The sequence below is a fragment of the Canis lupus genome, chromosome 34 (assembly GCF_003254725.2).
Source record: "Canis lupus dingo isolate Sandy chromosome 34, ASM325472v2, whole genome shotgun sequence".
Classification (NCBI taxonomy): domain Eukaryota; kingdom Metazoa; phylum Chordata; class Mammalia; order Carnivora; family Canidae; genus Canis; species Canis lupus.
This window is the reverse complement of record NC_064276.1, coordinates 33,108,869-33,135,446: the sequence shown is the minus strand read 5'-3', so window position 1 is coordinate 33,135,446 and position 26,578 is coordinate 33,108,869. Positions and strand designations below refer to the sequence as shown.

The following is a 26,578-nucleotide window of genomic DNA, read 5'->3' as shown; positions in this document are numbered from 1 at the left end:
TTTTTTTCTTATTTATTTGACAGAGAGAGAGAAAGAGAGAAAGCACAAGCATGGGGAATAGCAGGCAGAGGAAGAGAGAGAAGCCCAGATGCGGGGCTCAATCCCAGAACCCTGGAATCTCGACCCCAGCAGAAGGCAGATGGGCAACCAACTGAGCCACCCAGGCACCCCCCCTTTTTTTAAGAAGAATCATGGCTATTCCACATGAGAATTCAACCTGCAGTAGGTTTTTGTTTTCAAATTTACATTTTAAAAAGTAATAATTGTTTTACATAGTAAGGGAATCTCCTAAATCAGTGGTTCTCAAAGTGTGGTCTCTGAAATAGCAGCAGCAGCAATGCTTGGGACTTCCTAGAAATGGAATTCTTGGGCCCCATCTAGATGCACTGAATCAGAAACTGTGGAGATGGAGCCCAGCAATCTGTGTTTTAACCTGCCCCCCAGGGGATTGTTCTACATGCTACAGTTTGAGAGCCATACCCTAAAGACTACTGAAGATAAACCCAGTCAATAGCACACACAGCCTCTGCCTATGGTCTCTAAGAGAACTAGGCAACTTCTATAAACTTTTAAATTTTTATTTTACTCTAAAAAGATCAAAAGCCTAGATCTGGTTTTGTCTAAGTGGCACATTCACAATGTTGTACAATTTGCAATCTTGAAATAAACATTTTATTGACACATGCACAGAAAAAAATCTGCAGTTGTAGATCAAAGGCCCCAGGGATTCTCCAACTGTGACAAGGATCTGACCATCTCAGGAGCCTGTCAAATATGAAAGGTGGAGAACTATTGCTCAGTGAGCCTATCGTTTCCGAGTTTCAGGAAATACTGCTACAATCTTGAACCCACCTCTAAAGATCACTGGAGGAATAATAAAATTGGCAATTTCTCACATCAAGTTCCCAGTGTGCTGGATTATAAAATGAGATAAAATGTTGAATTAAGAAGAAAGCAGTATGTCAAAAGGGACTGTTCCAAAGAAAGTACATTGTAGAAACAGCAGGAAAAAAATGACAGTCGTGTATTTTGCTCAAATTCAAAACACAAGTTTTGAGCATGAGATGCTCCACATAATAGAAGTCATGTGCAAAATGCAGCTTTTGATAAAAGGCTCTAGTAGGTATAGATAGTAGGTAACTACAATGTACAATCATTCAACAATCATCCGTTAGGACCCACTCACTATTCAACTCTCACAACTGGACAAACAGCATGACTCTACCACTAATTCCAAGATTTATATTAATGTCTTTATAAATCTGTCTCTCTATATATTGTTTCCTGGGCACAATGACCATTTCTATTAGTCTTTATATCCTCAGTATTCTGCACAGTATCTGACAACACATGGTGGGTGCATAATAAATACACACTAAATCGGGGATCCCTGGGTGGCTCAGCAGTTTGGCACCTGCCTTTGGCCCAGGGCGCGATCCTGGAGTCCCGGGATCGAGTCCTACATCGGGCTCCCTGCATGGAGCCTGCTTCTCCCTCCTCCTGTGTCTCTGCCTCTCTCTCTCTCCCTATCATAATAAATAAATCTTAAAAAAAAAAAATACACACTAAATCAAAGAGTATTACTATCAGCTATCCAACATAGAAGGACGTGGATTCCCTAAGCCACCATGGGCCTTGGGACATTGCATGGCATCTCCAGTCAGTTCAGATAATAAGGACCCCACTCAAACAAGGCGCTAAGGGGTCTCCTGAACTAAGGGTGGTTCTTGGGCTCCAAAGAAATAATCAATAAGGGCAATAATCAGTTACGGGTGGTTAGGAGAGGGAGCCTTTAACCTGCCCCTACAATTTCCATCAGATCCCCAAAACTATCCCAAAGAAATATAGGCACGCAAAAATTCTAGTATGAAGACCTTGTCTCCCTTCCAAACATGCTGCCATCCTACCCCTTCATACATAAAAGCTCTGGGCCACCGCAACCTGGCATAGATTCAGGCACCCAGGAAAGAGCAAAGAGTGCTAAGGGTAAAAGTTTTGTGTCTGTCTAATGGTGCTCTTGGAATGTTTTCTCTCCTCCTGCCTGTTTTTGGCCCCGTGGTCCATCACCTTCAGGTCACATCAAGTCCTAATTTGTCACTTTGCTTTAATATGGATCCCAGGATAGGTGTCAATTAAGTGTTTCCTTTTTTTTTTTTTTTTTTTTTTTTTGACCCTGTCCAGTCAGCCTTCCCAGAACCTCTGTAGCAGCTGCCATGATCCATTCCCAGCCTGAGCAACTGCTCCCACAGTCGGCCCTGCCAGGCACAGAGCAGAAGTTCCTCCGGCACCCCTCGCTGGCCTTCCACGCTCTGGACAATAAAAGAGCAAGGCCTTGGCATGGACTATACAGCCAGGTTCAAAGACGGGCCTCTTCTCTAGGGCCACCTCAGACTACTGTGAAATAAAAATTATAAATCCAGAAAATATGATCCCAACTAAATACATGTAATGCTTATATTATAGAAAAGTATGACAAAGACTAAGAGAACCTGGAACCAAACACTAATAGTAGTTTTCTCTGGTTTGTAACATTATGTCTTTTTGGTTTGTTTGTTTATACTCATTTTATCTATTTTACAGACTTCCTATGGTGAGAGTGCATACTTACATAATTTTTTAAATTATCATTTTTTTGAAAATGCATGGAAGGGCTGAGTTTCGATTTTAGTCTTTAATTAAATAAGTATGAGTCAGACTGGCTGTGGAAGATTTTTATCTGTTTTAAAATGATTAAAAACAAAAAAAAAGATAGAAAAAAAAGTTGGTATGATAGAAATATCTTTTTCAAAAACAGCCATCCCAATTACTTAACGGTGTATGTGGTTTCTCTAGCTGCATATGTATTTTTTAATATACTTGCATTGTTATCTTCCCTCTAAGAAGTTCAGAGTTGCTCAGTAATAACTGACCCAGTCACTGTAATATTTGAGACACTGGCAAGAATTGACTGCTGAAAATCAAATTTGTTCCAAATACACAACCCTCAGTCTTAGATTATTTTTTACAGTCTCTCCCACATAAGTTTTTCTTTCTTCTTCCCAAACTGAATCACTAAAGGCTTATGGAAGAGGTAGGAGAAGAGGGTGCAGAAGAGAAGCAAAGCTTACTAAGCATCTAGTATGATCTAGCACTGTGCTAGGTACTTAGATACGTCAGCACAGTACTACTAGGAGGATTCAGAACACAGGTTTACTGTCTATTAAAGGAATACTCCCCAAACAGCTAGCTCCTCTACACTTCTATTCTCCTATTCTTCATGGTAGATTTTTTTTTTCCGAGGTGTGATGGACTATGCCCAATGTCTTAGAAATACAAACAGGAAAAAAGGGAAGGATGGGAGGAGGCAGAGACAGAGGAGACGGATAGAGACAGCAAGGGAGGAGGGAGAAAAAAATAAGAGAGACATCTGTGATCCTTCATATATATCAATAGTTATATGCATCAAGTAAAGCTATGGATGCATTTGTTATTCTGTTCAGTTTTTTTTTTAAGATTTTATTTATTTATTCATGAGAGACACAGAGAGAGAAGCAGAGACACAGGCAGAGGGAGGAGCAGGCTCCCTGCAAGGAACCCGATGTAGGGCTTGATCCTGGGATCAGGACCTGAGCCAAAGGCAGACGCTCAACCGCTGAGCCATCCAGGTGTCCCTCTGTTCATTTTTTTTGAACAAGGGTCAGAGAATGAAGACAGTCTACTCAAAGGCTAATTTCAAAGTATAAATTTCAAGAGTGGCCACTGCTTTTTTGTAGAGCAACTGCTAAGCAGAAAAAATACTGGTACCGTAATTTATTTCCTTATGAAACCTTCTTCTACAATTCCTAGCCACAGCGAACACTTCCTTTTCTGAATTCCTATTTCGCTGAGGGCCTAACTTGCGTTGCTCAGCAATCAATTACATATTATTTCTGGCTTTTCTTGCTCTTTATTATTTCCCCATATTTTAATGTTCCCTTTCCTACAACAATACATAGTCATTGAGGTCATGGCTACATCTTAGTATCTTCCATCATGCCTACTTCCTGGATATCAACGTAGATACTCAATAAATTGTAATGGAAGCCCCAGCCTTATTATTGCCCCTCCGGAATGATCCATGGCATGTTCCTCCTCCAACTGCCACCACAGGTGTAACACTAGGGCTCTGTCAGTGGTTTGGATACCAGTCTGTCTGTTCATGATGCTTAAATACCTTAAGGGCAGAGCCAGTACCTTACTCATCTCCACGGCCCCCTCTAGGCTTCACAGTGCACCTGGCACATCATAGGTACTGGATATATATTGATTGGCTCAAATAGATTAAGGATGGAATTCTGAAAAAAAAAAAAAAAAAAAAAAAAAAAGGATGGAATTCTGATGTATCCCCAACTCAGCTGCACACAAGCAGGGTCTTCTAAGGACCAAGGGGATTGAGGAGATCCACCTCCTTTCATGGGATTTTTTAAACATTGATCACAGGCTTTAAAAAGCCACATGGTTTTGTAGAAAAAGCACAAATGTTGGGGTCAAACGGCTCTAGGTGACATCAGAGCAGCCAACACTTTTTTTAAGGGATTTTCACTTCAAATGTTCACCTGCGCAGCAAAAGTCCCTTCTCAATCTTTAAGTTTGTAATTACCCAAGCAACACATGAATTAAGGATTTAAACAACATAAAAGATTCCTGAAAAAAACGTGAAAAAAATCATTTGCTTTTCCTTCCTCCTGTGCAGCTACCTCAAATAACCACCATCAGCCGTCTAGTGTGCTCAGTTCTGGTTCTCTTTATCAGCACTTACACATGTGTGAGGGTGTGTACAGACAGATGGATAGATAGGTAGATGGATCCACACTTATTCTTTTCTATTTTTTACATAACTAGGTCCATATTATACACATATTGCTTTTTTTACAATTTCACTTAATTTACCTCATTCAATATTTAACATCAATTTATATATATAAATGTATATTTATATTTGTAGAGCAACTGTTAAGCAGAAAAAATACTGGTAACGTAATTTATTTCCTTACGAAACCTTCTTCTACAATTCCTAGAAGAACTGCACTTTAACAGCATCAACACTTTGTAGTTATGTGCTTTTGAGAAGGACATAAACGCTCTGGGCAGCAGATTAAATTGGAAATGGTATCTGCTTCAAAAAGGTGGGCAAAGATTAAATAAAATAATGCACGCAAATCACCTAAATAATTGGTACCAAATAAAATGTCACCATTGTTGTTGTTACTGTTATTACTTTGGAACCACAGAAATTACACTGGCAAATCCCTAGCTTCCTCTGGAGGAAGATCCTTACTGGGATTTTAGGAAATCAACAGTAGACTAAGAACTATGGTATCCTCAATGTCGTAATTCACCCTTTGCAGGAGGACTTCATTCCCTCATTTGCAAAACACAGGAAGTCCCCGGGACTCCAAGGGAACTTGGATTTGTTCCTACTGCCTCTGTTCCCGTAGGGTTATGGAAGTGTTAGGGTGAGGAGAAATATCTCCCTCCTAATTGCCTTCCAGGGAGCGAGCAGTATGAGTTCACCTTTTCATTAACCAGAGCCAAATATACAAAGACCTCACAGCAGTAGCAGCCTGACATTAAATTGTGACAAAAACAATACCCACTGGCAACTCGACTACAGCTGTTCTTCCTTCCACATCTGCCTTCCTGTTACAACAAGGTGTGCACTGCATGCCTATCAACTCTGTATTTAAGAGGGCACCTCAATACATACATTTTAAATCAGACCTGAATTGCTGATCAAAACTGTTTGAAGTTTTCCAGATGCAAGTACATTTATCCACAGCACTTCTAAAGATAAGGGGAAGAAAAGACCAAAGCCTGTCAAAATTAACTAGATTCATACAAAAAGCTTAACAGTCCTATGCAATGTTTTTATTCTATTACATATAAATGTACAATAATTCTGTGAACACTAGGTTTAATTGCTCATAATATTTTAATTAAGGCTATGCTTTGTATAAATATCAACTCATCATTTGCTGTGACTACAGTCCTATTTAAATGATGAAGTCAATTTGACAGTACATTCATGAAAAAAGAGAGCCTTTTAAGAGTTTTGCTCTTATGTGGTCTAGAATACTAATGGAGGTTAATTGTCAAAACAAGCCTGCTAAGACTTCAGAATTATCTTCACATTTTAGTGATCGAACAACATAACCACATTTTTATGTGACCTGCTGACCTAATATCATGAATAACATAATGGCTATTGTTAACTCTCTACGCCTGCTCCCTGAAAACCAGAGAGTTCCTTTTTAATATTTACATTTTGTGGCTGCCCTTTCAACAGACACCCTTTAACTACTGTATTTGCGATTCAGATGATCAGATAATTAGATGTAAGATTAGATGCGCCAGAAGAGATGGCTGCCTCAATTAATCTTACAGTCTGTGCCTCTGCAAATCACTACTTGGTGTGTAACAGAAAATATCAAATTAAGTTTTCAGAGGCAGGGAAATCTCAAGTCTGCAGTCATTTTAATTCCATCTGAGGCAAGGATATAATTTATTACTGTATTCAGAATTCATGTTCTCTTTTTCCAAAACACCAATTTTAATTAGAGAACAGAGACCCAAAAGAGTAGAAATAGAGGGAAAAAAAAAATGCCTTCTAGTGTCCACAGGGATCCCTATCTACTCCTTCTCTAGGCAATACCTGTCTCAAGTCCATGGCTGCCACGAGTGAACACCAAAAGATTAGATACAGTGAGTCTTTTCCTATTAAGTGGCCCTCACCAGCCTTCGAAAGAGCAGTGAGGCATCTCCCATCTGGCAAATACCCTGACTGCTTTTCCTCCCTTTGCTACTGGTTTTCATATTCAAATTTCACAAACCAATATGTCTTCCAAAATGATCTAGTAGTTTGTCTCATCAAAGACAAGAAGATGCAAAAAAATCTTTATTGCCAACTATATGTACTTTTTTATAAATAGAATAGAATTTTTAACAGAATAGAAAGAGGACATAAAAATAGTCCTAGAAACTAGAAAACAGATGGCAACAAAAGATACCGGTATTTATCCATGGATCCTATTAAGAGAAAAGTGCAAAATAACCAGCCCATTTTGGATTCTTTAAAGAGTTTTGAATAAAGTGAATTCTTACAGCTTCTACTGAAGTCACAGAGCCTTTAAAGATAGAGGGTGGTTAGGTGGTGTTTAAGTATCTAAGTTCATAACTCCCAGATGTGAAATCCAATGCTTGAATCCTATGCTAAGAAGTTACCATGACAAATCTTTTTTTTTCTTTTCTTTTTTTTTTTTTTTTACCATGACAAATCTGACCCTAAAGTCATCTGAAGTCTTCACTTCATCTGCCGATGCCATATTTGAAAGTTGGGCTAAATTAATTTAAAAAGTCACTCCATTCATTCAACAAATATTTATGAAATACAGAAAAGCTTTCAAAAAGAAGCATCTGCAAAGTAATTCCTAGGGGAAAGAAATCTCCATAAATAACAAGAAGGCAGGAATAGCTTGTCATAAACTTATTTAATATTCCTCTGATCTCTGAATATGAGGGTGACAACACATGGGGACCTGCTAACATCTTCAAGGATACCTGAGAAATCCGCTAATAGCAAACTGGAGCCAGGACTGAGGATCTTGACCCCATTTATTACCTGATGCACAACTAAAATACAGTACACTTTGTGTATTTGTTTCTAAGTTTAGCTTCTGCAGGACAGAGATTCCAACCCATCATTTTTCTCTTCTGCATTCACACAGTAGTTATATTATCTATAACTGTGTGCTGATTATTTCCTAAGTATGGCTAGATCCTATTCCCCAAACTGGACAGTGCGCACCTAAAGGGCAGGAGGGTGTCTCCTGCATGTTTTTTTCCCCTTCCTTACTTCACGTTGCACAGAGTCAGGCACAAAGCAGAGGTTCTATGTGGGCGATGGAAGGAAGGCTGGGAAGAAAGAAAGAAAAGCAGCCAGAAGTGAAGCAAGTTTTGGTGCCAAGCTTATCGACATACTTTCCTTCTCTCTAGTTTTTATCAATGGCCTCAGTATTCTACGCACCATCCTATAGTCTTTGGTTCTGACTTCTCTCTATCCAGGTCTGTCTCCACAAATTCTTCCTCATGACTCCACCACTTTTGCTTCCTCAGCCTCTCACCAAGCACAGCAGCCACTTCTCCTGCATAAGCGACTGCAGCGTCTGCCCACCTTGTCTTCTTGTCTTGACTTTTCCCTCACGGTTATCACCTAACTCTGTTGGTGCTCTTGCCTCCTTGAAAGTCTTCAATGGCTTTTTTTTTTTTAAATTTTTTTTTTATTTATTTATGATAGTCACAGAGAGAGAGAGAGAGAGAGGCAGAGACACAGGCAGAGGGAGAAGCAGGCTCCATGCACCGGGAGCCCGACGTGGGATTCGATCCCGGGTCTCCAGGATCGCGCCCTGGGCCAAAGGCAGGCGCTAAACCGCTGCGCCACCCAGGGATCCCTTCAATGGCTTTTAGAAAACACCACACAGGGACGCCTGGGTGCCTAGCGTTAAGCATTTGCCTTCAGCCCAGGGCATGATCCTGGAGACCTGGGATCGAGTCCCACATCAGGCTCCCTGCATGGAGCCTGCTTCTCTCTCTGCCTCTCTCTCTCTCCCTCTGTCTCTCATGAATAAATAAAATCTTCAAAAAAAAAAAAAAAAGAAAGAAAGAAAGAAAACACCACACATTACACATAAAGTTTGTACGTACTACCACCCGCTGTCCTCTGTGCTGTCCCTGGCCTCCACAACCCCATCTTGCTCCATCTCCCCTTAAAGGCTCAGCCCAAAGGCCAGGCCTCCAGGAAAGCCTTGTACGTTCTCATCATGTCCAGAGCTCTCTCCCTTTATAGAAATGCCCTGCACTTCTCAGGCGGCCTTTATGGTATCTGTCACTGCCAAATCAACCTGAGGATATTGCAAGCGTCTCATAAAAAGTGCCACCACGTCTCGTTAAACTTTGTATCCCGTGCCTTTTCCACAGTAGTTGCTTAGTAAACATTTGTTTAGGGGCAGCTCGGGTGGCTCAGCAGTTTAGCACCGCCTTCAGCCCAGGGCCTGATCTTGGAGACCCCAGATCAAGTCCCACGTCGGGCTCCCTGCATGGAGCCTGCTTCTCCCCCTGCCAGCCTCTCTCTGTGTGTGTGTGTGTGTGTGTGTGTGTGTGTGTGTCTCATGAACAAATAAATAAAATCTTTAAAAAAAAAATAAAAATAAAAATAAACATTTGTTTAATGATACTCATATGCCTTCAGAACTTGTATCCATACACTCAGCACCAACAATCTCAGTGATGATGAGGGAATCATAATTTAAGAATTGACTCTAGAAAACAACTGATTTTAAGCCTTCTATCTTTAAGGACAAAAATATCTCGGCCAGTTAAGAATTTATCAATATTTAGTACTCTCCTAAAATAGTTAAGTCAAAATACTTTAAATACAAAAGATATTTACATGTTATACATATTTTCCAGCCACCCAACCAAAACGTTTTGACAAACACCAACTCTTTTCTATAAACCCAGCAAGCCAGTGTCCTAATTCCCCTCCTTTCTTTATCCTTTTTCCACAGTGTGTTTGCTTGTGTATACAGTTCCTTTGGTGCCTCCTTTATATTTTGATGTGCATTGGCACCTCCATTCTTCAGCTGCCCCCAAGATGATTTTCTTTTTTTTTTTGCCTAGGAGTGATTATTTGCTGTCCCTCTTACTTTCTAACAAGTCCTGCAAATTCTTTATAGCCACGGCTTGTCTACTTCTTTCACATAACCTTTGCCGGCAGCTCTCTAAAGACTTGTACTATAATATATTCCGAGGCCAGGTATGCTCACAGCTCTTCCACCCTACTTTGAGGCCTGCATTGCCTCTCCTGTAACTCTTTCTCTACCAGAATATAATTCCTTATACCCAACCTAAATTTCTCACACTGCAGTTTTCTCTCCTTTTTCTAACCTTAGTGCATGTGGAGTACAATAATTTTCCTCTGTAGAATTAGGGGGAATTATAGACCCCCAGTTCAAGGGCTGTCCCAAGAAACTCTTGATATTACTTTGCTTTGCTCTTGAACAATATTGCCATTTATATTATTTATCCAGTCAAAATATAGAATACGTCAAAATTTGTCTCTGCCAATGACATCCAATTTCTTTTATCCTGTCTGCACAGTTATCTTGTATGAGCTGATGGCTCCTATTTTGGAAGTCTATGAAGGATTGAAAGAGTCAGCTCTAAGCTTGGTGAATTGTGGTTGCTAATCCAACTTCCACACACTACAGTAGTGTGGCCAACTCATCTTAAGATATGCATGATTTTAATGGAGAAATCCAAAAGAGCTTATTAGCTTAGAGGATTTACATGTTTTAGTAGCACACTCAAAGTGTTCGATTAATTATATTATATACCAACCAAGCCCTAATAGAGAGTTCACTCACCTGAGTCTAAAGGCTCTGTCCCACACAACCCTAGACACGATATAAGCCTCACGGAGAGAAGGTGAGAGGACGCACTCAGAGAAGTCTGTGAAAAGAACTATGGAGGTTCTCTAACCATATCTAGAAGCTTTCTTGTTTTATGTGCCTCGGACGTAACATGGCTATTTATGGATTCTTTCAGAATGGTGGACTATCCAATTCTCTTCCTTCAATTGGAGGAATAAAACAAAGCTACCTAGAACTGAATTTTTCTCAGCAGATTATTTAGAATTGAGTGAGAAGAAACTTGGCAGATGGCACCCATAAATTAAAAAACAAATAATAATCATTAATGGGCAGTTGAAGATCTGCTTAGAGCTCCTGCAATCCATTAGAATGTAGTGCATGTTTCATTCACTTCCTGAGTTTTGATCACAGTAGCCCCCTGAGGATGAGCTCCTGTAAATTGTCTGTCCATCTTTTCAATAAAGAATAATGCCAGTCAAACAGGCTCAAGCTCCTGAAAAATAACCTGATTTATCTTCTGCAACTAAGCAAAGAGAACACTCCCAACTTAATGTTGCTCTCATACATTAGACTGCCCACTTAGTCTGTTTGGAAGGTTCATGAAAGTTAGAAGCCCTGATATTCTGACCATCATATCACATACTCCACCCGATTGGCACTTAAGTCTAAAGTACCAGCTGAACACTTCCTTAGAAGCCTAATTCCCCTTCATTTTTCAACCTGCTTGAACATGTAAGAAACTTCTGCACATTTTTGTATTTTCATAACCAACCCCAGTCACACTGCTTGTCATTTTGTAAAAATACTGAGATAAAAATAAAAGATTTTATGATTTCTCCGAAGTTAATAAAGCAAAGTTTATCTCAGTAATTATTTTCTACTCATAAGTAATAATTGCCACATAGCAATTTATGAGATATATCTGTCTGGGGGAATGTATACACACACATACATACATACATATGCATGCATGCATACATACACACATTTCTTTTTTCCATTTTAGGCACTGGAAATATATACATGTTATGTTTTTAAAAAGTCAACTTTTCAGGGAAATCTAATATATTACTAGAGGTATTTTTAGGTGCTATACTTTGAAAGATGGACAAGTTAGAGAAAGAAAGAAAGGAGAAAGAAGAAAGAAAGAAAGAAAGAAAGAAAGAAAGAAAGAAAGAAAGAAAGAAAGAAGAGAAGAGAAAGAAAGAAAGAAAGAAAGAAAGAAAGAAAGAAAGAAAGAAAAGAAAGAAGAAAGAAAGAAAGAAAGAAAGAAAGAAAGAAAGAAAGAAAGAAGAAAAAAGAAAAGAAAGAAAGAAAAGAAAAGAGAGAAAGAAAGAGAAAGAAAGAAAACTTAAATTACACACACATATATCAAGAGCCTCTAAAATGTGACTCAGTAATTCTACTTCTGGGAATTTATTCTTTTTTTTTTAAAGATTTTATTTATTTATTAATGAGAGACACAGAGAGAGAGAGAGAGAGAGAGAGAGAGAGAGAGAGAGGCAGAGACACAGGCAGAGGGAGAAGCAGGCTCCATGCAAGGAGCCTGATGTGAGACTTGATCCTAGGTCTCCATGATCAAACCCTGAGCTGCAGGCAGCGCTAAACCGCTGCGCCACAGGGGCTGCCCTGGGAATTTATTCTTAAGAAATTATGAGAATTCCACTTAAAAATTGAGGTACAAAAAAAATTAAGGTACAAAGATGTTTATAGTATTTTACAATGCTAAAAAAAAGAAATAAGTCAAAATACCAATGATAGGGAAACATTGATAAGTTATAGTACAACTACAGATAAAATACTCTACAACTCTAAAAGAGCATATTTTTAAATAATATTTCACATGGGGAAATGTTTATGATTAAAGTCAAGTAAAACAACAGATACAAAGCAATGATTAAATAAGATCTTGACTTTTTTAAAAAGAATGCAAGAAAGATATATGTTCTTATGCATGAAGATTCTATATGCAAAGTCAAATATTAACAATGGTAATCTCTAGGAAGTAGGTTTACAAGTGATTTAGATTTTATTATTTATATTTTTAGATATTCAAAATGGTCATTAGTGAATGTGTTTTATTTTCCTAATTTTAATCAACAATTTTTCCATCTCCCTAACCCTTGGCACACTAGGATTTCTTTATCTATTTCTACCCAGGCTTTGGGAGATGATACATGAAGTTTGCCCAAGAGAATTTCTTTCATTTTTGCTTGTTGCCCTGTCATTAACCATTTCCATACTCAAAGGTGTCCTGGTTTATATAATAAATCAATGCTGACCCTATCCTAACTAAAATTGTAGGATTAGAGATATAAAAGCTGAAGGAGGGACAAAACACTCTCTAAAATATGACCAATCTTCTGTCTAAAGATATGCAGAAGCTCTATTTTAAGAACAGAGAAGGGATTGAGAAAGAGGCCTGATCTCTACTTACCTATATTTTGCCATTTCAGAACAGATTAGAGATCACTTTTATCCACTTCGAATTGTCTTGAATTTTAAGGTCAGGAACCAGGTGTGACCTCAGGTGCATGATAGCAGTACAGCCACCTAATTACTGATACTCTTAAAAACTTGCATTTTTATACACCGAAAGAAAGGTTATCAAAGCAGAACAAAGACAATTCATTCCTGAACAACACAGGTTTGAACTGCATGAGTCCACTTACATGTGAATTTTTTTGATAAATATAGTATAGACATGTATTTTCTCCTCCTTACGATTTTCTTAACATTTTCTTTTCTCTAGCTTACTGTATCATAAGAACACAGTACATAACATTCATAACTTACAAAATATGTGTCAATCAACTGTTTATGTTATCAGCAAGGCTTCTAGTCAACAGTAGGCTATCAGTAGTGAAGTTTTCTGAAAATCAAGTTATATATGGATTTTTCACTGTGGGTGGGAGGTAAGGGGAAGAGGTGCCCCTAACCCCTACATTGTTCAAGATCAACTGTAATCTCTATTGGTGTGTGGAGAAAGGCTGTGTTTTAGTATCCTAAGTTTATAGTAAATAATCGGCTAAATTGGATGCATTCACCATTTCCAAACAAATTTTATAAATAATTATTTTCCTGTATGCTAAAACATGATTTTATTTTCATTTTCCTAGATTGGTCTAAGAACCCAGAACCCTAGATTGGTTTAGGAATATATAATGTGTTCTGTTTTCTATCCAAAGTAAAAAATAATAGATTATGGATTAATATTAATTACTCTGAAACTAAAATCAGTATCTTTGGAACTCTTTCTTCCATTTGCCCATTTCCACATTCCTTCCAGGTGGTACACTGTGCAACTAATTCACTCAGCTAGAAAGCTCTTCTTAAAATCAATCAATCCACAAGAGTTTATTGTGGATTTTATATTGCCATGATGAGTAATTAGACCAAAATCACTATGACCATGCAAAATAGTAGTTTTTCAAAAACTTAAGCAAAATAATTTCTTTTACTGCTTGTCCTTCAGTCCTTTGCAGAGCCTCAATGTATAAAAAATAAGTAAGGCTGAACCCCTTAATCTTACCCCCTCAAGTCTTTCCCTTCCCTCCCCACTCTCACTCAACCAAGTGCCCCAAGGTACCTCTAATGAACTCAGAGCTTCATGACTCAGTATAGAAACATACTATAATTTTCCTCTTAGGAAGCTGACTTCACTAGCTTCCTAACTGATTTCTAAAGCATACTGGTCCTGTTCAAAAAACACCCAACTAAACATATTCCTACCTCTCTGTTCTTTTTTTTGAACTAGAACCCACTATCCAGCTCCTCTCAAACTCTGGCTGGAAGAAGTGACTTTAAAGAACATTGTTGAAGGATATAATAGGCAATCTCTAAATTATACTTTGGATCAAATGAGACCACATGAAGTTTACATATACAGACCAAATTAGCTTAGTTTTTCATAAGAGTGCCTTTGCTGAACTGACTCTTAAACACCTCTAGATTTTTTTTTCTTAAGACTGCTTTTAAAAAGAGCATTTGCTTCAAAAAATATTATTGAAGCAATTGCCTATGAAATCAGTGTTCATTATTTATGGTCTCATATGATAAATCTCTTAAAAATCAGTACTAGGAACCCTTGAGAAACCTATTTACTTACTTCTTTTGGATAATAACAGAAACAAAATTGATCATATCTCCTTTGTCATCTTGGCTACCAAGGACCTCAGAGCTAAGTCTGTGGTTCAGTAGGTAACGTACATGTTAGACCTTAAGTCTCACACTTGAGTTTTGTTGCACCATAGCACCAACTTCTACTTTTACATACAACTTATTTCTTTCATTATAAGTATTCTAATTGTAAACTCCTTCAAATTCCTGATGGAATAATAATTGTTCATGAGCCATTAACTAACACTGTAATTGTACTGGTACAGATCTGTAAACCCAGCTAACAATATTATAATTAAGTCAATACTGCCCCATCATGCCCACATTATCATTAGCTTTTGTTGGATGCCTTCTGAAAATATTTCTGGGCAGCCCAGGTGGCTCAGCGGTTTAGCGCCGCCTTCAGCCTAGGCTATGGTCCTGGAGACATGGGATCAAGTCCCATGTCAGGCTCCCTACTTATTTCTTGCCTGTCTTCATAAATATCTCCAAGCTTTTAGAAAGATTACCAAAAAATGGTTCTATCATAACATACACAGCATTTCAGTAATCTGTAATGTCATTATTCTAGGATTGAAAACCTCACTGGGGCTTTCTTACTACCCCCTGACATCTTGAGATTTAATTCCCTCTCAACTATTGTTCTATCCTTCACAGTCTGAAGATCATTTTCCTCTTTTAATGGTAAATCTAATCATCATCATTTAGTGCATACTATATATCAGGCACTATTCTAAGTATCTAAGAATGTATAATACCTCACTAAATTCTCAAAACTAGTATCACCCATTGTTACAGATGAGAACACTACGACCAAATGAAGTTAAGTATCTTACCCAGGCTCCTGCAGTAATAAGTGGCAAAGCCACAATTTGACCCCAGGTGGTCTAACTCCAAGGTCCCTGCTCTTAACCACTATTCTATATTGCTCCTGTGAAACAGCCTATAAAATAAGACGCTTGAATTCTGCTGCAAGAGATTAAGTAAAATATTAATAAGAAAGTTATAATAGCATGACTTATATTTTAAAAGGATACCAGGTAAAGTTTTGAAAACAATTTTAATGGCTTCCTAAATAAGACAGTATTTCATTTTCTTGAGCTATTTAAGTGTGAGGCTGCCTGAAGATAAGAATGGGGAAGACATTGTAAAGGTTCCTTCCTGCTCAGTCACTCTAATTTTTACAATTTCGAGTCAAAAGAGTTTTATGCAAATGATGGTCAATTCCCACACCTCTGTTTCTTCAACTCTAGCCCTTTGTAATTGTTGGAAATAAGTAAGTATGGTTACTATAACAGATTATAAAATATTATTATTATTCAAACATCATTTTGTGCAAGGGCAGGGGTGGCAATATAAGGCAATAAAATGGAGGAGGGACATTCTCAAGAGATAAAAACTCTTTTGAACATATTTTCTGCGACCAGAGAAAATACACCAGCACCCAAAGGAATATGGGAAACTTTACACTACATTTAAACACAAGCACATTTTCTACTTCTTAATTTAAAAAAGGAAAGGACGGCATTAAAATGCGCATACAAATAAACAGGCCATTTATTTACTTCTACTAATTAACATCTCTTGAGATCTCCAGGGTCTCTTAACATCTCTAGGGCCTCTCACAAAGGATGTTCTCATGGCAGGAGAACCAGCGATTCAAAAACTTGCTGAGTCCAGAGGGAGAAATGTCAGAGAAGAAAAGACACCCTAAAAACAAACATGTTAATTAAAAACATGAGATAAACACCAGCATCTTCCACCTTTACCCACTACCCCTGGGAGGCCAGGGAAAATAGTCTTCCTGCTTTAAACTTTTAAAGGGCCAAATTAGTATGAATTCTCCAGAAACAGTTAACATTTGCTCCATACACTCATTACCCTCAAGAAACACAACTCCTAAAATCAGAGCTAAAGAGCAGGAATAGAAATTTCCAATTGCTCAGATTTAAAATACATGAGACCCAAAGGGGCTCTGAAGTTCCCTTGGCTATTTCCAGGGGTCTCGACCAAAAAGAAATAAACTGAGACAGCTGGGATATCCAAGAGGGAATGTCAAAGTTGGGAGAAGACCAGTCAGGAACAGGAGGGGGAGACTGGGTGATTTGATTTTGCACCAAAATACAGTGTAGTTAGAAATATGATTCTTGCTGCCTGAAAATTGAAAGTGATGGGGTTTAAAATGCACTACCCCCATATATGGCACATTGGTATTTGAATATTTCAAGCTAAAAGAGAGAAAACAAAAGAAGCAGGAAGGTCTCTCTGACCTGACCCCCCACCTTCCCTTCTGCCCTGAAGCAGCCCTTAAGATCATCACATGAAGGTGCCCTTCCTTTGCCCAGAGAAAAGGAGCATCTTTATCTCCTAGATGCAGGAAACCAAGAAGGATGGGCACACATGGTCCTTAACCAAGTTTCTCCCAATTTATTACATTTACCTCATACTCTTTGTCCTACCATATCTTCCCATAAATATCTACTTTTTATCAAACCTAGCATAAAAACTCAGCTCTAAGCATTTCTCTGGGACTTCTCTTCCTTATGAAAGTCCTTATATCACATAAAACTGATAATAAATAAATGTGTGTGCTTTTCTCCTGGTTATCTTTGTCAGTCTAATTTTCAGGCCCAGCCAAGGACCCTAAGAGAGTTGAAGAAACCTTTTCCTCCCCCACAAAAGTATGGGGAAGGAGAAGAGAAGAGGAAAAGAAGAGAAAGGAAAGGGAAAAATTAATGAAGAACTATAGGGGCAGGATGAAGGTGGAAAGAAAATCAAAGTTGAACGAATTAACTCAAAGAATAGCCCATTTTTATGGATACTATTCTGGATTTTTCCTTAATTTCCCTTATAATCTATAAGTGTGTTTTAAATGTAAAAGCAGTATTACAAGTTTAGCAAAATGTTAAAGGCATGGCTTTGGAGGCAAACAACCCTGCCACCTGGTCCGCTCGGTCCGTGAGCAACCATGTGAACAGAACAAGCTTCTTCACTGCACTGAGCCTTGGTTTTCCCATCTGTGGCACTTTATCGTAAGAGTTATCAAATGAATACTATTTCTCCACAAATCTACTTTTAATGCATATTTAAAACCAAATACAACAGTAAGCTACCTACAATTTTAACTGCATAACATTAGTTTTCACCTTGCATCATATCCAAGCAGTTTCCATGCTGTTGAGGCTTCCTGACTTTCAATGTCTGCAACAATTCCGTCCAGTGCTTGCATCACATTCCTATGCTGCTGCCCTCAGTTTCTCTTTTTTGGAAACAAGGCAGTTATGAATATACCATCCTGCTGATGGTATTTCTTCATATTTTGGATGATTCCTTTACACGTAAGGAGCTTCCCTATAGAGGATTGCCGACACCATAAAGGGCCTGAACATTGTTCTTGTCTTTTAACACCAGAAGTAGAAATCTAGTTCTGCACTCACCAATGAAGAGTGTGTGTGGGTTACTCCAGTAGTACTAATTACCAGTAACTGTAGCCGGTGTTTCAGATTATGTCATTTTGTCATCTTCACAGAGGCTCTTGTGCTCCTCAAAGATCATCTTGAGTGAATTCCAGATTCTAGATCAATAGTTAATTCATGAACCTTTCCAGCACTCTCACCCTTGCTTCCCAGATAAACACACTTGCACATACACAGTATGGATGGAGTTTCTCTAGAGAGCGATTTTCAGCCCCCATCTGCAATCACTAGGCTGTCCAATCAATATGAAATGAAAAATCGCAGCCCAGTGTATTCAGCCAAAATTCAACTATGAGAAGTTTGTCCATGGCAGTTTGTATATTATTTAATCGAGACCTTTATGACAACTTTTTCCATTGTGGTTTGTGATAAATGCAATCAATCTGCAAATATACACAGATCGATCATCTAACTACTTTGAATTGTCTGTAAACTTGGTTGAAGTGCAAAGAAAACTAAGAACTATAATCAATATAATTGGTAATGCTGGAGGGAAATCAGACTTGGATGTTTTAAGTATACAGGTGTGAAACATGACTTCCTGTCTATTCTCTGCTGTCCCTGGAGGCCTGATGTATTAACTTTACATCAAAAGTTCACTTGATATTTTTAAGGAAATTGTCATTTTTCATATTAATATATGTTACTTCATATTACTAACATTTATCTGCAAAGACTACATCTATTTCCTGTCATCTCTAAATCTCATACTAATAGCTTCTGGGGCAAATAACATTAGAACTGTGTTATCCTGGGTTTAACCACAAACCTTTGAAAGGTCATGATATGCAAGACAGAACTCATAAATAAATAAATATATAAACCTTTTCTAAATTCATAAAATAGTTGTGCTTATCTGGATTTTGCTGGAGATTATCTCTTCTAAAGCACTTCTAGTCACTCAGTGAGACAGAGAGGTATAATACAATCTTACAAATGGAAGAAGAAAACAAAATATAAAATTTGGTTCAACATATTTTAGAATCTTATCAAATCGTCTACCAAAGCATCTTGGAACAGGAAAAACAAAGATATGAAACAAATAATATGCAACTATTTCTGTAGATAATGTGAATGGAGGACATAAGTCAGAGTCCTACATAGGCTTAATGACACAAAAATCTGATATTCTGAAAAGAACGTGGTACACTGGAAGATTTGTGTAACTTGATCAAGTTCACTGTTATCTTAACTTCTCCAAAGGTTCCTCATCTGTAAAATGGGATTATAACTCTCTAGCTCGCTGAGTTTTGTGATAATTAATGTTTGTGAAAGCACTTAGTTAATTATAATCTATGGATTCTAATTATGAATCCTTTTTTTTTTTTTTACTTCCTTCACATGTAATCAGTATTTCCACTTTTGAAACCTTTTTTTTTTTCCTGAATCTTGTTACTGTTCAGTTCTGCATGGATGGTTCACAAATATCAGACAATTTTTCTTTGTCTCCAACTCCTGCAATGTTAGCTGGAGACTTAAAAGAGACTAGATTGAATTGTGGATTTTTTCCTATAGATTTGTTTTCCTGGCTCAGCAGTTTAGTGCTGCCTTCAGCCCGGGGTGTGATCCTGGAGACCTGGGATCGAGTCCCATGTCGGGCCCCCTGCATGGAGCCTGCTTCTCCCTCTGTGTGTCTCTGCCTCTCTCTCTCTCTCTCTGAATAAATAAAATCTTAAAAAAAAAATTTGTTATCCTCATTTTCAGGGACACTGAACACAGAAACATAAGACAAAAACACCTTAAGTTGTTACCCCATCTGATGGAGTATTTAAATAAACATACATTTATTCAAACATCCACATTTACATAACCTCTTCTCTCTTAAAGGTCTTTAAGCTAAAATCTCCTAAAATCACACATTGTCACCTACATCCAGGACTTCCAGCAAAGAAGCAAACAGGCATTCGTAGTGATCAACACGCCTCTCCATAAAGAGACAAATTGGCATCTATTATAGCTGGGGCTTTAGAACCATACTGAGCCAGTCTGAACATTCTAACCTGCAGGTGGTAGTAGGATCTTGGAAATTTATGTTACCTCACTGAAGCTGGGTTTCCTCATTAGAAAATCAAGAAAGGAATGGTGCCTGGCGTACGATTGATTCTGTGTAAACAGCTGTACTTTTCTCCCAAGGCCACCTGAGCTCACCTCCACCAAAGCACTCACCACCAAATACTCTAACCACCTGACTCCTCCCTCCACTTACACATCTTCGTATCCTAGTGCCTGGTGTTAGGTGCCATTGTTTGGAGATTAATACGTCATCAACACTTGAATAGGAATGGAATAGCTTTTTTCAAAAGAAATCGATACCACTGTGGAGAATATGCAAAGCGATGTAGCAATATAATTAATGTTAATGTGACAACATGAAACTCATTTATTTATTCAACAATTTATTCAACAACAGTATTTATTAGCAACTACTGCCTGCTAGGTACGTTTCCAAATGCGGGGCATACAGCAATAAACAAAATGGACAAAATGCCCTACCTTAATGGAGTCTACATCCTAATGCAGGAAATGGATAATAAATAAATGACATCAGCAAAATATGTAATATATGAGATCATTGTAAGTGGTATGGAAAACATGGAATAAGAAAAGGGGAGAAGAAAGGTCAAGATCTTGGAAAGCTTCACTGAGAAAATGACATTTGAGCAAAGACCTGATGAGGGAGGGAGCGGTATATATGTCTAGGGGGAAAACATCCTAGGCAGAAAGAATACATTCCGAAGCCGTGAGGCAAAATTCCTTGCAAGAGTGTGTAGAGGAGGGTAAACATGTTAGAGAGTTCAGAGAAATAGGCTGTGGGGAGCAGGTGGGTGCTTGATCATATAAGGCTTGGTGGGCCACAGTAAAGACACTGGCTTTTCTCTCAGTGAGGTGGGAGTCAAGAAAAGGTTTTGAGCATAGAATTAACATTATCTGACTTATATTTTAACAGATTCACTCCAGGGACACGGTGGAGAAAAAGGGCAAGGATATAAATAGGGTGTCCAGTTGGGAGGCTACATTAATAACTCAGCTAGGATATGATAATGGTTTGGACTAGGGTAACTACAGTGAAGGTGGCAAGTAGAGGTCAAAGTCTAGATACATTTCGAAGGTAGAGCTCACAGGTTTGGATCTAATGTGCAAACTAGAGAGGAGTCTATGCACTTTGAAAGGCAAAGAATGAGTTTAATGAAAAATGAGTTATACAGGGTTCTGAAATTAAAATGCAGGTGGCAACTTCTGAGGAATGAAGAATGACTACTGGCTAGGACCTAAATGGACAAAACATAGCAATCGCTTTTGAAAAATAACCTTTTGCCCACAGCTTAAAAAAAAAAAAAAAAAAACATGGAAGTATAAAGTGGAGGGTATATTCAATAGTGTGATGTCCCCACTTCCCTGAGGCTGGATGTTAAGAAGATATTCATACTTCTTATGAAGTATGAAGAACACGTATCAAAGGTGCTGAGGAGTGAAGGAGTCAAGGAATCAGGGTGTGAGGGGACAACTGGAAGAGGGGATGATCCCAATCAATCAAAGAAACAGAAATCCAGAGTTCCCTATGGTTGCTGGACACAATACCCTGCGGTAGTAAGGGCAGGAAGAAACAATAAGCAAATGCAAAATGTCCTCATCCTTGGAAGGAAACCAATGACAGGACTTTGGAAGCAAAAAGGATCTTATATTGTTTTTAAGAGAATCTCAGGGAAGCTGGTGTCCATACCTATTCGCCCGCTCCACCAACCCTAAACCCCAGCATACAGCATTCCAGAGTGGGAGATGGAAAGCAAAATTGTGTGTAATCAAATCTTCAAAAGTCCTCATAAGGTGACATACACACACACACACAGTGTATCTCTCCATTTATATATGCAGAAAAAGAGCAAAAGCAAGAGAGACACAGAGAACCTACTTATTCTGTGACCATGGGAAAACAGTTAACTTCTCATTAAAAGAAGAAAAAAAAAAAAAGGAAACTTTGAAAAGAGCTATAATCACATCAAAGGAACCTCCCTCTTCCCCAGCATTTTTGTTGCTTTGTGTCTAGGGGAATGAGATAGTGAAGACGCGCTTTTAAATGTGAATGAATGAGTGAAACCTGCTACATCACACACTCACAACTCAAAAACAAAACAAAAAAAAAAAAAATCAAGTTTCACTTTATTTAATGACAGTAGATGAAAAAGACTATATTCCTTCCTTTCCCAAATGGAAGAAACACACACACACAGTGTTGTAATCTCCAGGGCCTAAAATATACTAATTTTCAAAATTTGATAACCCAGTTCCCATAGCAACCATAAATCAGTTGTTTGAAGGACACATAGGAAGGATATTCTGGCTGGAAACAACATTCTTTGACCACTGAGAAAAATGAAACCAGAGCCAAATCATAGTAACCCAAGATAGGCTTGTTTTAAAGGTCCCAAGCTTCTTCTCTCCGGCAGTATTAATGCTGAAGCAGACAGGACATCGCAGGCCCAGGAAACCTTGAATTGCGAGGGGAGAGCAGCAGGCGGGAGGCGCCCCCCGCCGCGCCCCGGATTGCCTATGGAGCAGGCTGCGCCCAGCGTCCTGGCCGCACCTGGGGGTCAGCAGAGAACCCGCACCAGGCCTTGGCTGTGCTCTTTCGGGCAACCCCATTTCCTAACATCCAGCGCGCTGCATTTTCACAGAATCTTTCATCTCTTTCAGAATTCAAACGTGTACCCACAGAACTACATTTCCGCGCACTTCTCTTGAAATTTATTGCCAGAAGCCTTTCAGGTAAGATTCAAGTCTCCCCTGATTTGCTGGGGAACTACTCTACTAAGGCACGTGAACGCCTCTTGCTATGTGACCTTAAGCAGAATAGGGGAAACGTGGAGCATCTGTATTCACAAACTGGTAATAAAATGAAATAGACTAAATCAGCTCTAAAGCTGCTAGAAAAACAGCCTCTATGACTTAGCAGGTATCCTTTGGCCAGCCACAAACACCACTCTGGAGTTCCTTCTGTGTAAGCCTAAAATGTACCCAATTGATTGGATTGAAAAGAGCATTTATCCAAGGAAACTTAGAGTTCGATCTACTTTTTGTAAACACTCCCTTCTAACTAACAGCCCTTGACACAAAAGCATTGAGTTCTCCCTTAGGTGCTGTGTACCTCTTGGTGTCTCCTTCATTGACTTCCCCGCTCCTGTCCTCTAAAATTTCTCCCTTCGGTTGATGGAGGGAGCTAGGTGGGGGCTGAGCTCAATGGGTGATGGGCATTCAGGAGGGCACCTGTTATGCCGAGCCCTGGGTGTTCTTTGTAAGTGGTGAACCACTAAATTCTATTCTAAATTCTACCCCAATATTATACTATATGTTGACTAACTAGAATTTAAATGAAAATTTGGGGGGGAAAAAAAGAAAAATGACCTGATACATAAATATAAAAATGTATGAATAAAACAGATTAGAGATTTTTAAAAATTTAAAAAGTTAAAAGTAAAATTTCTCCCTTTGGGGGCACCTAGCTGGCTGGGTCGGTGGAGCATGCAACTGTTGATCTCGGGGTTGTAGGTTCCAGCCCCACTTTGGGTATAGAAATTACTTGACAAGGTAAAAATCTTTAAATAAATAAATAAATAAATAAATAAATAAATAAATAAATAAATAAATAAATAGAATTTCTTCCTTTGTAAATTCAGTTTATTTTCATCACTTTATGGAGATCCTTCTCAAATGAGTACCCTTCCAGGACCTTCCAAGGAATTGTTCAGTCCAGCAGCTGTTCTTTAGCAAATGGGTCTCTTCTTCCACCCACTCATTTCTCCATTTCTGTTTCCAGGCCAGTGGTCTCAACAACGCAACTTCCCAAAGGACTATCCTGATTCTAGTTCCTCTCCTGCCCTCCCTGTATCCAAATCCATCTTATTTATGGCCTCAGATCAGAGTTGTTTTCCTCATATCCCAGTTTCATCCCCACCTAGTTGGAGGGACAGCACTCTCCATATTCCAGCCTAAGCAAACCTCTTTCAGGTCCTGGAAAGCACCAGACTCATAACTCTATAGCCTCCTCACATGCTGTTTCCTCTACTTAGGAAATTCTTCTGCCCTGTTTCCTGCACCTGGCTACTGCCAACCTATCTATCTTCCAGCTACGTCTTACCATCACTTCCCCCAGGAAGAGGCCCTGACCTCTCAGCAGAGTTGTGGACCTCTACTCGCCCGATGGAAGTATGACTGTTGAACTGCTGGTCTTTCTCTCTGAAACGAAAGTTCTTTTGGGCAGGCACCTTTCCTCTCCCGACTCCATCGTAATTCCAGCCTAGAGCATATTGTCTGGTAGGTGCTCAAGGAATATTTTTGAGTGAATGAAACAAATATGTTTTCCGTTATCTTACTTCCCTGTTCTTTCCAATACTCTCCTCTTTCTATGAATTCAAATAAGAGGTGTCATCAACAGTCACATAGGGAATAGCGTGGTCGGCACAACAGCAGAGTAGTCAACTTTGTAGGGGGTTCGCCTCACTCAGGAGGCTCGCTGACTCCGGTCTGACCTGCTGAAGACACTGAAACGTCCTCACATACTTCAGGCCAACACCATGCCTGGCCTCTCACCCAGGGGTCCTACCATCCCTAACTCAGACCAATATTCTCAGGAGAGTGGACTGGCCACAGGAGGCAATGTCCCTCCCAGTGCCTCACGTCACACTCAGCCAGAGTACAAGGATGGAAGAGTCGTGGCCACCTCCCTTTATCCACAGCCTCAGACTGTAGTTCCTTGAGAGTTCACTCAGCTCCTGGCTCAGTGCCACACACAGAATATCCTGAGGGAAATGTGATGAATAAATGAGGAGCTCCTTTTTTTTAATTTATTTATTCATGATAGACAGAGACAGAGAGGAGAGACAGACAGACAGACAGAGGGAGAAGCAGGTGCCATGCCCGGAGCCCGACGCGGGACTCGATCCCAGGACTCCAGGATCACGCCCTGGGCCAAAGGCAGGTGCTGAACCGCTGAGCCATCCAGGGATCGCCTAGGAGCTCTTTTAATTCAAAGCTCAGCTGTCTGCCCTGCACTAGCTAGTCTTCCCGCACTAACATAAAATGCTTCAGACTCACCCCTCCTTCACAACAACCACAAACACTCCCTCAAACTGACCTCTCCCTCCAACCATTATCCTAACTCCGATTTCAACCAAGCTATCCAAGTAGTTTCCACCTGCTTACTCCACCCTAACCTGTTGGTCATCCCTCAGACCACTGGATGAGGATCTGAGTCCCACCCCACCAATGCCACCAGCAAAGTATTATAACAACAACACAACAACAACAACAAAAGGACACTTCCCAGCACTTACTCAGCTTGTCTTTCCTATAATGTTTAATACAACTCACTTTCCATCTGGCACACTTTAATTCTTACGACTCCTCTCATAGACTTCTCCTCTGCCCTTTCGACAACACCTATTCGGCATTCTTCACTGTAAAAAAAAAAAAAGTGAAATTTGTTTGGCCAAATTCCCTTTAATCGTTATAATATTATAGTAAAGCTAAATCCATTCCATTTTTACTAAGAACCAGTCCTATTATGTATACTTTAATATATTAACTCATTTTATGATTCACAATCTGTCTACAACTCAAATAAATATCATCTCTATAGCATGGGTGAGAAAATTGAGGGACAGAGAGAATAAGTAACTTGCCCCAGTACCTGAGAGAACTAGGATTTGAACCTAAACAGCAGAGCCCACACCCTTACTACTAGTCTGTGCTCATCCTTTAAATGGTGGCAGTCCTCAAGGAGCTCTCTGAATCTACAATTACTACCTGCATGATCCTACCCTTCCCTGGTTTCATACTTACACTCCCAGACAACCCCAATCTGTTGTACTAGTCCACAGCTCAAGATCTCTCAGCGCAAGATCCACACATCCAACTGCCAGCAAACACATCCAAACATCTCACCTTTGACCTTCCCTAGCAGTGTGCTTGATTTAGAGCATTCTTCACTTGCAGAAGACACCACCTAGCAGGCAGTCACCTAGCCTGAAGATAATGATGCCATTCTTTGCCATCCACTGCCTTGCCTCCCACACCTCCCAATCAGCAAGTTCATCAGTTTAACAACTTCGTCTCCAACACCTTAGTTCAGATGCTGATCATTCCCTGAGCACAACTTTCAGCCTCTTCACACAGCTGCCAGAGTGATTTCTCAAAACCACAGCTGCTCTCGTATCTCCACTGGTGATATTTCCAATGACTCCTCATCCCTTCAGGATAAAATTCCAACTCCTCAGCACAGCGCACAATACCTTCCTGATAGGTCATGGCTACTTTTTCAAGTAGCTTTCTGTCCTAACCTCTAGTCCTCAAATCTGTATACATGTGGTCCCTCATCTTGAAACATACTCCATCACCCTTCATCCCCTTGCCACTCACCTATCGTCTTTGGCTCACTTTCAGTCTGTTTCTCCACTCAAGTGACTATGCCCAAAATAGCCTTTCCTGCCCAATAGCCCCCTGCATCCATCCACTTGTCCCCTGTTACCCACCATACTGAATTAG

The 26,578-nt window shown here is 39.3% G+C and overlaps 1 protein-coding gene across 2 annotated transcripts in view; it reads right to left on the bottom strand.

Moving 5' to 3' along the window:
- LOC112645926 (uncharacterized) overlaps nucleotides 1–26,040 on the bottom strand; it is a 548,956-nt gene extending 522,916 nt beyond the window's left edge. The window contains exon 1 of one of the 2 annotated variants that reach the window (XM_049105761.1): nucleotides 25,406–26,040. The gene's annotated coding sequence lies outside the window, so the exon portion shown is untranslated. The remainder of the gene's footprint in view (nucleotides 1–25,405) is intronic. The other variant, XM_049105760.1, reaches the window with a different exon arrangement.
- Nucleotides 26,041–26,578: the final 538 nt, after the last annotated feature.